The 19,533-nt window shown below is 22.8% G+C and overlaps 1 protein-coding gene across 2 annotated transcripts in view; it reads left to right on the plus strand.

Moving 5' to 3' along the window:
* Positions 1–19,533, plus strand: part of LOC127289116 (dopamine receptor 1-like) — a 104,425-nt gene that overhangs the window by 39,918 nt on the left and 44,974 nt on the right. The gene's annotated exons all lie outside the window — the stretch shown is intronic.

Genomic DNA, 19,533 nt, shown 5'->3' on the forward strand with positions numbered 1-19,533 from the left:
ATTGTGACATTTGAACATTAAATGAGTATATTTTCGATAGAAAAATTCTTTTTTTTTTTTTTTTTGTTATTTAATATAAAATAATTTTATTATTGATTAATTAGTTTGAATAATTTTAATATCAGTAGTAAAAGTCATTGTTTAGACAAAGCATTATACAGAAAAATTTTCAAAGATTTTTTATTTATGATTTTTTTTTTATCCACTGATGTTGACCTATTTTTTCGACAAATGCATGTTTTCTTTTTTACATTGTTCTATTTATTTTCCACCAATAAAAATAGGTTCAGAAATAATTATTTATTGATTAATTCTACAAAGTAGTAAAAGTATATTTTAGTCAGACAAATTTTTTCTTGAAATTGTTTTTTTTTTTTTTTTTTTTTTTTATTAGTAGTACACAAGGCAAATTTTACAAATTAAGGAGAACATTACTTGTATAGTTTTGGTACTTTAAAGTTTTGAAATGTAATTATATAGTTTATACAACCAGAGAAATATTTTATTGGCATTTATTTAAGACAGATAAAATTTATTTGAGGCAAATAAAAAAATATAATTGTCTCAGAGTATAATAACTTTTTATTTGTTAAACATTTAATTTTTAATTTTTTATTTGTTTTGAGTAAAAAAAAATTTTCTTTAATAAAAATAAAATTTATTTGTAACAAAGAAATATTTATTTGGCTCTGAGATTTTCTCTAGATGTAATATATTATATATTATATAATATAATTATAGATATAAAATATAAAATTAAAATATAATTAAAATTGAAAATAAAAATAATAATAAGAAGAACAGTATAATAATAATGATATTATTATCTGAGAGTGTCTCGTAATGTTTTCCTATCATCAATCTCCATCATATGTCTATAAATGTGTAAGCAAACGGCAGAGAGTTTACTGCCGATAGTAAATTGTGTTCTATTGCTGCTTTAAAGTAAGAGTAATGAGACTTTCAAGTCACGGGCACATCTTCCATCTTGGCAATCTTATATACAATTTCCAACAATTATACTCATTAATGGCGCAAACATTGTTACACATACAAAGTGCAGATCTTATTTCTTCTCCCTATATATATATATATATATATATATATATATATATTTCGTGGAATTTGAAAATCGATTATACACGTGCACGGTTATAAAATCGAAACCCAAATGGGTTATTTGGATAATGTGGAGGGCCACACATTTACGACATAATGTGTATATATATATATACCGAAACATAGCTTCATACAATTATGTATATAACTGCATGTAATTCCATGTGCGAATACCGCTTGAAATTAATCACGCAGATTTGCCTGCTACACGAAATATATTCCGTGAAAACTCTCTGTTTCTCTCTCTCTCTCTCAGTATATATGTCTCTCTCTTACATTAGAATTCCCATAGAGATTTTCTCCAGTAGGAAAATTAATGTAATGAAGTGTAATTCCGTCTTGGAAAATTTATTGCAAATTCTCCGGCAAAAAAAAAAGTGAAAAAAATAACAGAAAGAGACGAGAAAAAATTTTAAAATAGTTTTCATTCATTTTTCTTATATTCTTCTTTCTATTTACTCGCTCTCTAAAGAATCAGTGAGATTTCACTAATGGAATATAATTGGAATTTAGCAATTGAATTTTTTTCAGTAAAATTATTCCAACTGAAATTCAGTCGCATTTCGAAAAATCAGTCTGATTATTACTGCTTTAAACAGTGAAATCTTATCATTAATCGGTAAAACAGATTTTGATTGGTTCAATCGGTAAAACTCTTCATTATTATTAATCGGTAAAACAGATTTTGATTGGTTCAATCGGTAAAAATCTGCATTATCATTAATCGGTAAATGAGAATTGATTCTTTCAATATATAAAATCTGCATTATCATTAATCGGTAAAACAAATTTGAGTGTTTCAATCGATAAACTCTGCATTATTATTAATCGGTAAAACAGATTTTGATTGGTTCAATCGGTAAAACTCTGCATTATTATTAATCGGTAAAACAGATTTTGATTTAAACAGTGAAATCTTATCATTAATCGGTAAAACAGATGTGATTGGTTCAATTGGTAAAACTCTGCATTATTATTAATCGATAAAACAGATTTTAATTGGTTCAATTGGTAAAACTCTGCATTATTATTAATCGGTAGAACAGATTTTGATTTAAACAGTGAAATCTTATCATTAATCGGTAAAACAGATGTGATTAGTTCAATTGGTAAAACTCTGCATTATTATTAATCGATAAAACAGATTTTAATTGGTTCAATTGGTAAAACTCTGCATTATTAATAATCGGTAAAACAGATTTTGATTGGTTCTATCGGTAAACATCTGCATTATCATTAATCGGTAAAACAGAATTGATTGGTTCAATCGGTAAAACTCTGCATTATCATTAATCGGTAAAACAGATTTGAGTGTTTCAATCAGTAAAGAATTCTATTAATTTTCAGTGTAAATATAACTGAATTTCAGAATTTCACTCATTCAAATTTGGAGAGGAGTCAAAGACAAATTTTCCCATAGGAAAATTAAAAAAAAAAAAAAAATTTTTACTTTTTATTATATATGATATGGTTATAATAAAAGTTTATAATGGAAAACAGGTATTTTGATTACAAATTATAATATTACAGGACATATGATAAAGTTTAGTGCGACATGAGGGAAACTTGATCTAACTTTATGTCGATGAAGTTTATGGGGATCCGGTGATGGGTAGGGTTAAGGAGGGTGGGGGGGGGGTCAAAAGGTGGAAAAGCATTCGATAATATTTACAATTAAATCGATATAGTTGATTTTTATAACAATAATAGAAAAATAATTTAAAAAATAATTTTTTATTTTTAAAAGACAGTTACAATTTCACAGAAAAAAGATGGTGTTATTTTTGTTGCGGGTAATTTTCTCCAATGGTAAAACCCATAAGATTTAACCCAGATTTAGGGTAAAATTTGTTGCGTGTTATTTTAACACCAATTCTGGTGTTAAAATAACACTTTGTTTTTCCTGTGTTCTAAACGGTTCAAAGAATTAAAATAGAGGGTTTTTATGGTGGAATTGTATATATGCGAAAAGTGTGCTATCTCATATCAATTTACCTCAGCTATACAGAATATAAATTTTTTTTTTTTTATTATTCTTTTTGAAGCTTCTGTCGTTTCACGTGCGGCGAATGAGGATTCGTGAAACGACAAACGGCTTGCCGTAATCTCGTTTCTGAAATATATATCTCACTCTTGTAACGATGCATATATATATATAAATTTCTCTTTCTCTCTCTCTCCTTTTCTCGATGTATATATAAACTCTCATGTGGAGAGAGAAAGAGAGAGAGAGAGAGAAGTTACGTCTGAATTAAAGCTGGAGTTATCAACTCGAACTTGCCTGTAACAGGGTAAACCACTTTAACAATTAGATCACGTCTGGTACTAACAAATGTTTACATCGAGTCTATTACTGAAAATTTATCACGAGAAAAATTACCATTGACACCTGTTGTGTCATATTTGACGATATATTCAGAAAAAAATGGAAAATCTAAAAAAAAAACCACTATTTGAATTAGTTGAAAATATAAATTTGATACTCTAAATTTGAATTAGTTAATTTTTAATTAGTAATAAGTTTTTAACTAATTTTCAGTCAAAAATGACTATATGTAGAAAACTACTAATTTATTTTATTTATTTGACCATTTCTTAAATTATTTTTCCCAGTGAAAATTAATTAGTTTCTATTTCTACTAATAATTAATATTTACTAATAATTAGTTATTTTTTCTTTACTAATTGCTAAAGCAAAATGTTAGCTAAAATTTTACTAACAGTTATTTTTTTTTACTAATTGAAGCTAAAAAATCTACGATTTACTAAATATCAAAAAGTCAGTCACTAAATAAAATAGTAATATTTCTACTAATCTTTTAGTTAAAACTAACAAAATTAGCTACATTGACTAATATTAGTTATTAGTTAACATAAATAAATAAAATTTCTCACAACTAATTAAATTAGTCAAATTAAAATATTTTCAATTATTAAATTTTTTTTTTACCAATAATTAGTTAATTTTTTACTAAATGCTGAAACAAAAAATTTAGCTAAGATATTACTAACAGTTATTTTTTACTAATTGAAGCAAAAAAAAACTAATCAAAATTTTACTAACAGTTATTTTTTACTACTTGTAACTAAAAACCTACCAAAATTTTACTAACAATTAGTAATTTTTAACTAATTCAGATTTAGAGAGAATTCATTTTATTTGAAGTTGCAAAAATTGTTTATGTTTTTACTAATTAAGTGAATGCAAAATGAAAATTGATTACAGTGAAAAAAAAAATTTATTTAATTCCAATAATCGATTACTTGATTATATTTACTAAATATAGAGAAAATAATAAGGTCTTATTATTTTAATCCAATTTTGCTTATTTTAATACCAAAATGGATTAAAATAAGCAAAATTGGATTTAAATAAAAAGCGTTGCAGCTTATTTTAATGCCTTTTAATTTTCTTGTGTAAATATTGAAATAAATATTTCTTTTTATTAAATAATTTATTAATAAATTAAATTATTTGAGTAAATTAAATATGGTATTGTTTTCAATTACAGAAATTATTAGTTCAAAATATAAAATTTATTTAATTTAAATAAAAATTATATTTGACCTAACTAAATATTTATTTGATAATAGTCAATAGATTATTTTGAAGAAAATAAAATTTTTTTTCCATTTGATTTTAATTGAAATTAAATTAATGTTAATTATATAAAAACCTCCATTTTAAAATGGAGTAACAAAATTAATAATACAGTTATACAATTGGGTATAATTAGGTGTTTGTATATATATGTAATATGAAGTTCATTTTAGATTAGTAAATTGACTAATGTCAGTCATTGACCGACGGTTTACCTCATGAACCGCGTTTCTAACACGTACATATAGAGGAAGATAACGTTGAATACATAATGCATGTTTCGTAGACATTCACACACACATATATATATACATATAGAAATAAACACGTTGGGCTTATGTGAATTTGTGGCTGAATGAACATTTGTATATGTGACGCGTGTTAAAACGAGTTCATTCGGTTGATGTCGAGCTTGGCCGGGAGATTAAATAGGGACCATACTTTGTGCTTTACACTAATCACAATTATATTGTCGATTCAAGTCGCCAAATTACTCTATTCTCAACTTTCATTTCTCCATACTTTATATATATATATATATATATTTCATTTATATAAAAGCCCCTTTCACGCAATTCTCGAATAACTCATTATTTTCACTTTATTGCAGACCATTTTCAATCCTATTTAACTCCTATACAATTCTACATTTAGAGTGTAATTTTACAATGTGATTTATATTTTATTTTTTTAATTAAATAAAAATTAATAAAATTTCAAAGAAACTTGAATCAAAATTAAATTAAAATTATTAATTATTATTTCAAATTAAATGTAAATGATATCAATTAATAATAATTAATATTCTCTAAATCTAAATTAGTAAAAATATTCACTAATTTGAATTAGTGACTCACTTTTTGCTTCTGAATTAGTAAATTTTTACTAATTATTAGTAACTTTTACTAAAAATTAGTAAAATTTAACTAATTCTAAAGCAAAAAATGAGTCACTAATTTAAATTAGTAAACATTTTTACTAATTCAGATTTAGAGAGTAATTAATTATAATATTAATTAGTAATAAATTGTTAAATTAATTAATGACAAAATTAAATACAATACAGTTTAATAAATATTTATTTGATTTAAATAAAAAAATTTATTTACGCCAAATAAATAGGCTGTGAGACAAATATACGTTTACTTAATTCAAATATATTATATTTGGTTCAAATAAAACATTTCTTTGGATGTAAATAGTATGTCTGACTAAAACAATATTATACTACAAGGAAAAAAAATGTTTATCTGAAACAACAATATGTTTCTCTAGAATAGCAAAAACTTTCCCTGTTTTAGTAAAACATTTCTCTGGTCCAGTGAAACTTATTGTTATTCCAGGTGAAGATTTCTTTTCGATCTACAATATCAAAACTATATAAATAAAAATTATTTGGTTCAAGTAAATATTTATTTGATAATAGTTAAGTAAATAATAAAATTAAAAATTAAAGATTTAAATAAATAAATAATAAAATAAAACAATAGAAAATTTTTTTTTAATAAATATTTGATATCAAAATGATTGTTATTGTAGTGATACAAAATTTAGAAAAAAATTGGAAATGTTTTGTATGAGTAAAAAAAAAATACAAAGAAAAATACTTTGTTTTACAGTATATAAAATGATAAAAGTATTACACAAAATATGAAAGAATGTGAATTTTTTTTTTTTTTTTTTTTGTGAAAAGTGAAAAAAAATGCAAACTCTGCTCGAAAACTATATAACTTGCCTGCTCTTTTTTACTTTACGATTTTTGAATGAAAAGGTATGAAATCCCATCAGGAACATTCAATAAAAACAGTTTATTGTCAATTTCCCCTTTTTTTCCCTAAGAGTTCCTTTTTTTCGGCAAAAAAAAAAAAAAAAAACAAAATTCTTTCATCCTTAAAATACGTAAAAATTAATAAAATAAAATTAAAAGTATATTTTCACACATTCTGGAAATATGCAATTTAAAAAAAATATATATATATATAAAATATGTAAAAATTCATTTTTTTCATTGTTGTTAAAAAAAAGAATTAATATTTTATTCATATTTCCATAAAGAATATTATATATATATATATATATATATATATATATATATATATATATATATATATATATATATAGGGAAACCTTATTTCCTGACTTGACTTTTATGTTACTTTTGGAAAGGGTGCGTTTTATGTTTCTGTAGGAATATTTTATGCTTTACTGTTTCTTGATACTTTTCGGTAGCTTACTTGGCACAATTTTCAAGAGATGAGGCATAAAAAGCATTTAATTTACTGAATGTATCGAAAAAGGGGGAGAAAACTTTTTTAGGGCTCTAGAAGTGAAAACTCGACTAAAGTTTGGAATAAATCTATTTTCTGAAATTGAAATCGCTTCACATCGTAGGAAAACGATATTCTAAATTTGAGAATATTAAATTCCTCTGCACAATTTATTTCCTTACAGTTTGATTTTTTTTTTCTTAAATTAAAAATAAAACAAAACGAATATTTTTAAGAAAAAATAATATTCTCAAAAGAAGAATAATCCCTTATGAAAATTCCTTATAAGAAAATAATATTAAAGCTGAAATGTTTTCAGTATAATGTTTTTTGTATAATATTTTCGCGATTATAGGTAATTTTTTTATAAGAAATTCATTATAAATTTTTTTTTCTCAAATAATTATGAAAATATAATTATTAGAGACTATGTAATGAAATCATTACAATTTTATAATTATATGAAAATTTAATTATAGAAAATAAAATTTTTCACGTGCAAAAATTAAAATATTATAAAATTAAAAGTATAAAAATTTAATTACAGAAATTAATTAATTTTGTATTTTACTGATAACTATATATAGTTATCAGTAAAATACAAAATTAATTAATTTCTGTAATTAAATTTTTATACTTTTAATTTTATAATATTTTAATTTTTGCACGTGAAAAATTTTATTTTCTATAATTAAATTTTCATATAATTATAAAATTGTAATGATTTCATTACATAGTCTCTAATAATTATATTTTCATAATTATTTGAGAAAAAAAAATTTATAATGAATTTCTTATAAAAAAATTACCTATAATCGCGAAAATATTATACAAAAAACATTATACTGAAAACATTCCAGCTTTTTAACATTATTTTCTTATAAGGAATTTTCATAAGGGAATTTTTCAAAAATAGTTTTTTATTCCCTTATTTGTTATTTTAACTATAAAAATAAAAAATACATTAAACAGAGAGTGAAAAATATTCTAAATTTGAGAATAAATTTTTTTTTTTTTTTTTTTGCGAATTATATATGAACTATAACAATTTGAAATTTCTCGATATCTGAAAAGCTCATTTATTTATTCTTCTTTTTTTTCCTGAAATGGTTGTTACTTTCTCGGCAACTTCTGTTTAAGAGAGTTTCTTAACTGACGAATAAACATCCCCGGGGGATTACTAAAAGTCCAAAGAAATAAGTCACGTATTTTTGTTCCCTTCCTTGTTTGAAATAATATACTCGGCGTGTGTATATATATATATATATCGGAAATGTTTGTTAATAAATCGTCAAACAGAAAAGAATATTGTTCTCAATATCTTCAATTTGTTAAAGAAAAATAAGAGAGAGAGAGAGAGAAATTTTTTCATAAAATATTATTTTTTATAATAAAATTAATAAAAATAAAAATTTTTAAAAAAATTTTTTTAATTACAAAAACCTAATTTGTAAATAAAAATATTTTTATTAAAGAAAAATAATTTTTGAAATAAGGAAAAAATCTATATATTTCTAATATAATATTTATCTATATTTCAACTATTATAAACTTAAAAACATATAAAATATAATAATTTCAATTTTAGCAGTGAAAATTAATTGAAGCGAAATTAATTAAGAGAAATTATTAACTTGGAAGCGATGGAATCGCACGTGAATAAATTATTCTACATGTGGGACTTTTAAGCGCAGGACATTTTCAACGACGAGGGTATTTAAACATTTGCGCGCACTATATAATTAATTTATAGATAAAATAATAAACTTTTATGGGTGGGAAAATATCCGCGATATTAATTAGCAAATATTATGTGTGTGCAATAATATATACGTATATGTATGTGATTATATAATATCAAAGTGAGTCATTAAGTCAATGAGAATAATATGATGAAATATATATATATATGTGGAACTTTGAGGTGTGCGTGTTAAAGTAACGTTCAAAATTGGTCTATAGAACGCATTCAAAGGTATCAGGGTCGGCCTATTTATCTATATATATATATATATATATATATATATTCGCAGCTCCATCAAGTCTGCAATCACTATTTCTATTTCCCATTGCTTCAAATTATTACTGCAATTTGATACATTTTTTTTTTTGAATTTTAATATTTTTTTTAAATTTATTTATCAACAAAAATTAAATGGTTTATTAAATTAACAAAGTCAAATAAATTTTATTTGGTTTAAAATAAATTTTACATCGAAAAAAATTATATATTTGTCTCACAAATAAATAGTTATTTGATTCAAATAAATTTTACACCCAGAAAAATGATATATTTGTTTCACAAATAAATTTTTATTTGGTTTAAATAAATTTTTATTTTATTTAAACAAATATTTATTTGATTCAATTAAATTTTAAATTTTATTTAAATAAATTTTTATTTGGTTTAAATAAATTTTTATTTTATTCAAACAAATATTTATTTGATTCAATTAAATTTGTAAATTTTATTTAAATAAATTTTTATTCAATTTAAATAAAAAAAAATTTTATTTACACCAAATAAATGGACAGAGACAAATATATATGTTTATTTAACTCAAATATATTAAATTTGGTTAATATATTATACCCTGGGTGTATTTGGTTTTAAAAAAAATTTTATTTGGTTGAAAATAAATTTTATTTAGTTAAAAAAAATTTGATTTGACAAATTAAAATTTTTGTTTAAAGCAAATAAACAGTTATTCGGCTTTAGGATAAATATAATTTTATTTGATTCAAAAGTTAAATTTTATTTCGTTAAAAAAAAAAATTTTATTTATAGTTGAAAATAAATTTTATTTTGTTAAAAAAAATTTATTTTGTTTAAAATAAATTTTATTTGATTAAAAAAATTTGTGCCAAACTAAATATTTTGTTTGACACAAAAATAAAAAATTATTAAACTTTGAGATAAATATATTTTTATTTGATTCAAGTAAATTGTATTTGTTTCAAATAAATTTTATCTGAAATTTTATTTTTGTTAGGTTTTTATTTATTTTCATTTTTGTTATTTATTTATTTAACTTTTATTATTTATTTACTTATTTATTTATTTACTTATTTAAATTGTAGTTGAAAATAAAATTTTGTTTTTGTCAAATTAAAAACTAAAATTTCTCCATTATTTTTGTTTATATGGTAAAAAAAAGTTTTAGTCTTGTAAAATTTACTTAATAGTAAAAATTTACTGGAAAACTTTGTTGTCAAGTCTATCTTTGTATTTGTTTTTTCTCCCTATTTTCCTTTTCTGCTTAGGATAATACTTAAACAACCCCTAAAGCTACACCGCTTTTTGAAGCTACATTATACTATTTATTTTACCAAAAAAAAAAAAAAGTCAATTCAAAAATTTTCAAAGCAATTTACATTTTTATTACACGATAACATCGAGCTGGAATCGTAGAATGCATTTTATTCTTAAAATTAGAATATTAGAAAAATTTGAATATTCCCAAAATAAGAAATTATTAATTTAGTAATTATTTTTTATTTTAAGAATTTTTTTTTTTAATTTCAACAAGTTTTCATTAAAAATTTATTTAGCACAAATAAAATTTTATTCAGCTCAAATAGAATTTTTATTTAGCGCAAATAAAAATTTATATTTAAAACAGAGAACTATTTATTTGGCTTTGAAAAAAAAAAAAAAAATTCGCTCTGGGTGTATATAGTATTTTGAGGGCAAAAAAAAAGATTTAAGTATCAAGGGAAATTAACTAAATGAAAAATGTTGAGAATTTTTTTTTTTTTTTTTAATTTTATGAAAGAAAATTAGAAAATATCAAAAAAAAATTTCCTTTTTTTTTATAACAATTTCCACTGGGCATTTTTTTTTTTTTTTCGAAAAGAAAACGTTTATAAAGTGCGAGGAGACGCTTTCTACCTCTTGCGAAGCGAAAAGTAATTAAGTACGGCTTTACGACTCGTGAGAGGACGACGTTTTAATTCAAGTTTAATCCTGTCGGACGCAGAAATAAAAAATGGGGGACCTCTTGCACGGAACTCGCGTTCATATGTGTTCTGAGTTTCCTTTCTCTCTCTCTCTCTCACTCTCTGTTTGTGATTTTTAACCTTTTATACGTTGGTCCTGCCACCGTACGTGTACTTGCATGAATTTTAAAATATATATATATATATATGTGTACAGTATATAAAATATATATTTACGTATATGTGTATGTTTATAAAACGTTTTCTCTTGGTCTATCCGTAACACGAGTTTCATGAAAAACATCGCGCAGAAATTGAGTTATGTCACGCTTCGCGGAAGCGAGGGATTCTCTTTCCGTTCTGATGATTACTGACTCTCTTTTTTTTTAGCATATTATTTTCTTTACAAACTTCAATTTTGTGAACAATAACTCATTATATTTTGTCTGTTTATGATTTTCATGTTTTTTTTTTTTTTTTTATTGACCAAATTTTCGTCAACAATTCTTTTTTGAATTTTTTGTTCTTATAATGGTAATAATTAATAATAATAATAAAATAATAAAATCATAATTTATATAATTAAATAACAATAAAATAAATAAATAATATTAATAATGGAACAAAAAATTTTTGAAAATAATAATTTTGTTTTTATTGAAAATAAAATTTTTATAATTAAATTAAATTAAGAATTCTGTTTATTGTGTGGTGGGTTTTTTGAAAGGCAAAAAAAAAAATAAATAAATAAAAGTTGGCTATTTCTTGGTCCCGCACACTTGAGAGGAAGATACGGTTGTAATGGAGTTCGAGATTTATTCGGAAACGTATAAGAGAGCTCTTCTGAAAAACCTTAAAATGCACTAGGCTATCGCGAGAAAGAGAGAGAGAGAGAGAGAGAGAGAGAGAGAGAGAGAGAGAGAGAGAAAAAAAAGTAGTCGAATGCTATGTATTTTTACGCGTGGCAGCTTGGACCAAACAAGCACAATTTACAGCCAGGAAACGAGTCTGAATAAAAAGGATAACGAATTTCCGATAACAGCCGCTACTTCCGCAAACTAAATGAAGATTTAAAATCAAATTATTTTTCTTATTTTTGTGCCCCTTTTTTAATATCCCCCCCCCTCCAATAATTTTTTCATATGTTTATATTATACGAAGTATTCATTTTTAAATTTGTATATATTTCAAAATTTTTGAATAATTCATTTTTTTGTTTAGACTCAATTTTTTTTATTACAAAAGCGTATATGTAGATTAAAAATCAATTTTAACAGAGAATTTTTATGACTGAAATAGAAGAAATTTTTTTTTAATTAAGTTATTTTTATTTTTAAAAAATTTACCTAAAACAGCAAAAGATTTTGCTACATTAGCGAAAAGATTTAAGTGAAATAAGTTAAAAACTTTTACTACTATAGTGAAATGTTTTGCTGTACCAAGTAAATTCTTTTTTTTTTAGTGAATTTTTTTTAATATTTGGAATTTTTTGTGTACGACTTAAAATTGACTTCACTACTTATATATTAAAATTATAGGTACAATTTTTCTGACTAATAACGGAATTTAACTACTAATATTGAAATAAATTAATATTTGTCTGACTATAATTATCATTTACTACTGCTGTTAAAATTACAAGGATTTTTTTTACATTCTGTTTGACTAAACACTGACTTTTACTACTGATATTAAAAATTGACAAATAAATATATGTCTGACTGAAAACTGACATTTACTACTGATTATAAAATTAATTTAAAAAAAAATGGTTGGACTAAAAATTGACTTTTACTACTTATATCACACTTATTCAGAACAAAGTTTAAAACTTCTTGTCTGACTAAAAAGTGACTTTTACTACTCATACAAAAAAATGCGACTTGACAATAATTTGTCTGACTAAAATCTGACTTTTACTACTGACTATAAAATTAAACGACTTGAAATAAAGTTGTCTGACTAAAAATTGATTTTTACTACTGATATAAAAAATTATGACTTAAAAACAAATTGTCTGACTGAAATCTAATTTTTACTACTGATTATAAAATTACACTAAATTAAAAAAATAGTTGTCTGACTAAAAATTGACTTTTACTACTTATATTATACTTATTCAGAACAAAGTTTAAAACTTCTTGCCTGACTAAAAAGTGACTTTTACTACTGATATCGAAAAAATACGACTTGACAATAATTTGAAAAATAGTTGTCTGACTAAAAAATGACATTTACTACTTATATAACATTTAAACAAGTTTAAAACTTCTTGTCTGCCTAAAAATTCACTTATACTACTTATTATAAAATTAGACGAATTAAAAACAATTTGTCTGATTAAAAACGGACTTGTACAACTTACATTGAAAATAGACAAAATTAAAAATGACTTGTCTGACTAATAAGTGACTTCTACTACTTATATTAAAATTATTATTTGTTTAACTGAAAACTTATTTTTACTACTTGTATTGAAACTAGAAGAAGTAAATTCGATTTGTCTGACTAATAACTTACTTTTGCTACTGATATTATAAAACAAAATCAATTCGTCTGACTAAAAATTTTCTGTACTACTGATATTATAATTATATGATTTAATAATAATTTTTTCAATTAAAAACTACGTTCATTTATAAATAATTTCTAAAATTAACATAAAATTGAAATAATTTTGTATGACACAAAAAAAAAATTTTTTCCTTTTACAAAAGTTTAATTAAAATTTTTTTTGTTTTTCTGCTTTAGTAAAAACGCACTTGTTCGTATTAAATTTGAAAGTGTTCTCAGTGGGACTGCAAAAAAAAAAATGAGACGTTTTTTGATTTAAATTCCCCACCATTTGAAAATAACTTTTCACGACACTTGGAAACAAGTCTTGAAACTACATCTGGAGCGATAGTGTCTCCCTCGTATATGGCAAAAGTCCTTAAAATCGCATTTGTTACACTCTACATGTTCAGCATTTCGCGAAGAGAATCCCAATGGGAAAAGTGAAACTGAGGAATTTCCGTATTATCTAGAAGGTAGTAATTTGCATTAATTCATTTTGTTTGAGTCTCAAAAAGAGAGAGAGATAGAGATAGAGGGAAAAAAAAATATATATATATATATGCAAAAAAAAAGTTGATTACTTCTGTCTTTTGTTTTTTCTTTTTCTTCTTAAGCGTCACGAAGAAAAATCTTTTTCTTTTATGAAAAAAAAGAAGAAATCAAGTGCCCTATCCATAAAAGTAAACCACATTATTAGGAGTGAGCTTTATTTTTCACACTTTTATTTCCCATAGTTTCGTGAAGTTTGCCGAGCATGAACACATATTTCAGTAAATTAATTCGCTTTGTCGGATAATCTAGATATAGTTGTTGAAGCGATTAATTCAATTAATTTTGCGTCGTTAGCCCGCAGACGTTCATCAAAATATTCCTTTGATTTTCTGCTTCGATTTCCTATCGTGTAATAAATATAAATGTCATTGTGAAAAATAAATTTTATTACAATTTTTATTTTGACGAAATTTTGTATTTTTTTTTTTTTTTTTTTTTTATTTTCGAATTAGAGAATTTTTAAAACGTCGATTTTTATAGAATTTTGTCGATTTTCGGACAATTGCCATTTCTGGACAAATTCTGTTCGAACAGAAATCGAAAATTATTAACGAAATTGTGATTTAATTTTGAAAATTCGCGCTAAAAATTTTTTTTGTCTTGGATAATTTGAAATTTTTGACATATTCTGTACGAACAAAAATTTTTATTTGTCGAAATAAATATTAGGAGGAAAAAAATTTAAACGCGAATTTAAAAAAAAAATACTTTTAGGCTTTCTATAAACATTTAGCTGAAAAAAAATTTATTTTATTCAAATAATCGGTTACTTTACTAGAGTCAAATAAATATTTATTTGTATTTAATAATTATTATTTAATAAAATATAATATATATTTTATTAAATGGTATTTGTTGCAAATACAGAAATTATTAGTTTAAATATAATTTAATTCAAATAAATATTTATTTGAAATAGTTAAACATTTTTTTGAACCAAAAATATGGTTTAACCAACTATTAATTTATTTTAACCAAATAGTAATTTATTTAAACCAATTATTAAGTCGATTCAAGTTGGTTAAACCAACTAATAATTCGGTTAAACCAATTAATAATTCGGTTTAACCAATTAATAATTCGGTTTAACCAATTAATAATTCGGTTTAACCAACTAATAATTCGGTTTAACCAAAGATTAATTTATTTAAAGCAATTATTAACTCGATTCAACTAAATATTAATTTGGTTAAACAACTAATAATTCGGTTAAACCAATTAATAATTCGATTTAACCACCTAATAATTCGGTTTAACCAAATATTAATTTGGTTTAACCAAATAATAATTCGGTTTAACCAAATATTAATTTGGTTAAACCAACTAATAATTCGGTTAAACCAATTAATAATTCGGTTTAACCAACTAATAATTCGGTTTAACCAAATATTAATTTATTTAAAGCAATTATTAACTCGATTCAACTAAATATTAATTTGGTTAAACCAACTAATAATTCGGTTTAACCAAATTAATATTTGGTTTAACCAAGTAATAATTCGGTTAAACCAATTAATAATTCGGTTTAACCAACTAATAATTCGGTTTAACCAAATATTAATTTATTTAAAGCAATTATTAACTCGATTCAACTAAATATTAATTTGGTTAAACCAACTAATAATTCGGTTTAACCAAATTAATATTTGGTTTAACCAAGTAATAATTCGATTTAACCACCTAATAATTCGGTTTAACCAAATATTAATTTGGTTTAACCAAATAATAATTCGGTTTAACCAAATATTAATTTGGTTAAACCAACTAATAATTCGGTTAAACCAATTAATAATTCGGTTTAACCAACTAATAATTCGGTTTAACCAAATATTAATTTATTTAAAGCAATTATTAACTCGATTCAACTAAATATTAATTTGGTTAAACCAACTAATAATTCGGTTTAACCAAATTAATATTTGGTTTAACCAAGTAATAATTCGGTTCAACTGAATATTTATTTGGTTCAATTAAATATTTATATTTGATAAACCAATTATTTGAATCAAATTTTTTTTTTTCATTTTTTTTTTAGTTACAGGTAGATAAGACCTTTTCTTATGTACTTTTCCATTTTTTTTTCGATGACTTTATCTTGAGAAGGGTTTCTATCAATCTCTCCCTTTTGGTACTTTCATCAGTCAGTGGACTAGGAAACCTTGTGTAGGACACGTTGTACCACTGATTGTTCCACTGTTGAACGAGACTCGTGTATATATATATATATGTATGTATCGAGCCAACATTCAGTTCTAAAGTATATAGAATGTATTCAATAGTCGAACAATGGATCGTAACTACCCAATCTAGATGAAGTATATATATTTATATAATCCTTAGAATTTCAGGGATACCTTTATTATTATCACTGTTTAACTTACAATATAAATTATTATTCAATATCGTATTTCATTTATCGTATCGTCAGTTATTGCTAAAATAAGAAAAAAAATGAAAATAAAATTTATTTAGAATTTTTTTTTAATTTCATATTAAGGAATTTTTTTTCTAAAATTATTCAAAAATTTTTTACTACTGAAAAAAAATTATTTTTTTTTATATTTATTGTTTATTATAAAAAAAGAAAAAATTTGATTGAGCCAAATGAACTATTAACACAGAAAATTAAAAGGCATTAAAATAAGCTGCAACGCTTTTTATTTAAATCCAATTTTGCTTATTTTAATCCATTTTTGGTATTAAAATAAGCAAAATTGGATTAAAATAAAAAGCGTTGCAGTTTATTTTAATGCCTTTTAATTTTCTGTGAAATGCAATATTTAGATTTATTTTAGAATTTTTTTTTTAATTCTATATTTCAAAAAATCTAGATGTGAAAAAAATTGAGAGTAAATTCAATTAGAAAACAACGGATAGAGTAAAATTATTCATTTAAAATTATTTTCTCAAGTATATTAGACATAAAGATATGGAATTTCTAAATTAAACTTTTTTTTTTTTGAAAAAAAAATAAGGGAGGTGCGCGTAAGGTAAAAAATAATCTAAGATAACAAGTTACCAAGAAAAAGTAATTTCACATTGAGATGAAAAATCCTCTTTTGATAGCCTCTTGCACACACACATTATTCTCAATGAACATTATTCTCTAAGTTATAATATTTTATTCTTATTTTGAAAGGAAAAATATTAAAAAAAATTTAATGCTTCTTTTTCGATTTTTAACACCAAAAAAATGAAAAAATATTTTCCTTTTTAGAAGGTCTTTTTTTAATTAATAATAATTTAATAATTAAAAGTTATTAAACTATTAAATTATTAAATTATTAAATTACTAAATTACTAAATTATTAAATTATTAATTACTAAATTATTGAATTATTAATTATTATAAATTTTACTTATTATTAAATTTATGTTTTTAATTATTAAACGTATTGTTTTTATTTTGTATGATATTTTATAGGAGAAATAAAAAAAATTGGGTTAAGGTAATTAGGAATTTAGTGAATTTTTTTTTCCTAAATAAATAATAATTGAAGTTCTTAATAAAAATTAACTTAATAGTACCAAATGACTCTTAAAGTGAAACTCTTGAATGTATAAACTATATACATATATATATATAGAGAGAGAGAGAGAGAGAGAGAGAGAGAGAGAGAGAGAGAGAGATTTTAATGTGAAATTTCGTACAAACATTGAACATTGAAAACTGCCATAATCTCGCAGACCAACGAGCAACAGTTGGCTTCGCTTTTATCGAACGCGCAAATGTATATTCACAGTACATATTCTAACCGGCGTCATGTATAGAAACTTATAGATTTTCATAGGAAATACCCCTGGAAATGTTCCCTAGAATTCAATTGCAATATGCAACAACTCAACTGTAACGACTTCCGCTTTTCACACGTATATTTCTATTTTTGTCGTACCGCAAAAAACAATTTATCAACAATTTTGATTTTACTCAAAAAAAAAAAAAATGCAATTTCTCTTAATAACATCTTAAATTTCAGTTTAATAATATTGTTGAATGCATAAATAATAAATAATAAAAATAATTTCTGTTTTGCATATTAATTAAAAAAAAAGTAAATTAGTGTCCATTTAATAATATTGTTAAATAAAATAAATAAATAATTATAGTAATTATAATAAAATAATACTAATAATAAAAATAATTAAATTTTAGATTTTGAGTAAAAAAATAAATAAAAAGATTTAAATGATAATAAAAAGAATTTTAAAGAAACATTTATTAAACAATTTTTTTTTTAGTTCGTAATAACTATTTTCGGAATGAGCCGGATAAAATGAACAATTTTGAATGGAACGAGGACTATTGTAAATTGTTGAAAAGTCTCATTTATGAAACTCAATTCCATTGAAAATTCCAAACTCACATTTAGAGGATTTGTATTTCATTTTATCAGGCAATTTTTAAGGAGGGGGAAAAAAATTGTAATTTCTTATTATTTTTTCATGTATACAATACCAGTGTATATACCTACATTAATATAGGCTACATGACAATTTTTCTCTTTCTCAAATTCCACTATATATACTTCTATATATTATGAAAAGTCACATAACTTTCAAGAGAACGTCTTCATTTCACTTTAGAAAAATAAATTTATTTTTCTACACGCTTTTGCGGTCTGGAAAAGAAAATGAGAAAAAGTTTCCTTTCGCGTAACAAACTAAGTAAATCTTTTAATTAAGTCAACAGTTTTTTTTTTTTTTTTTTTTATTAAGAAATATATAAAATTTTATAAATTTTGTCACCTTTTTACCAATTTTAAAATTTTTTTTAAAAATTAAATTTAAAAATTTTAAAATTTAAATATTAATTTTTGAAAAAAAAATGTATCTAAAAATAATACAATTTTAAACTTTTTGTAAATTGACAAGAATTAAAATTTATCCAAGAGAAATCTCTTTATTTTGAAAAGGTGCGAATAAAAATTTCAAAAGTTTCGTAAATAGAAATTTCACGTAAATCTTGTTTCCTTGGACTTAAAGTTCCATTAAAAAGTACATCTAAAATTCTATTTGAATCACAAACAAATAACTAAAAATATTCTTTGTGTAGATTTAACATTTTAAAACTTCTATTAGTGTAAATATTTAATTTACATATATATATATTTGTAAAGGGAATAAATTAAAATGTATCTGACTAAAAATTGCGTTTACTACTAAACATTAAAATTAAAAACAATTTAAAAAAAAAAATTTCTAAAAATGAATTTTTACTACTAATATTAAAATTACACGACATTTAAAAAAAATGACAATAAATCGTATGACTAAAAAGTGTCATTTACTACTGATAATAAAATCCACTTGAGTTTAAAACGTTTTGTCTGACTAAAATTGACTTTTACTACTTATATCACACTTATTACGAACAAAGTTTAAAACTTCTTGCCTGACTAAAAAGTGACTTTTACTACTGATAACAAAAAAATACGACTGGAAATAAAGTTGTCTTACTAAAAATTGACTTTTACTACTGATACCAAAAATTGCAACTTG

Source organism: Leptopilina boulardi, unplaced genomic scaffold (assembly GCF_019393585.1).
Source record: "Leptopilina boulardi isolate dan_hultmark-lab unplaced genomic scaffold, ZJU_Lbou_2.1 LbouV2_1, whole genome shotgun sequence".
In the NCBI taxonomy this organism is placed as follows: Eukaryota; Metazoa; Arthropoda; class Insecta; order Hymenoptera; family Figitidae; genus Leptopilina; species Leptopilina boulardi.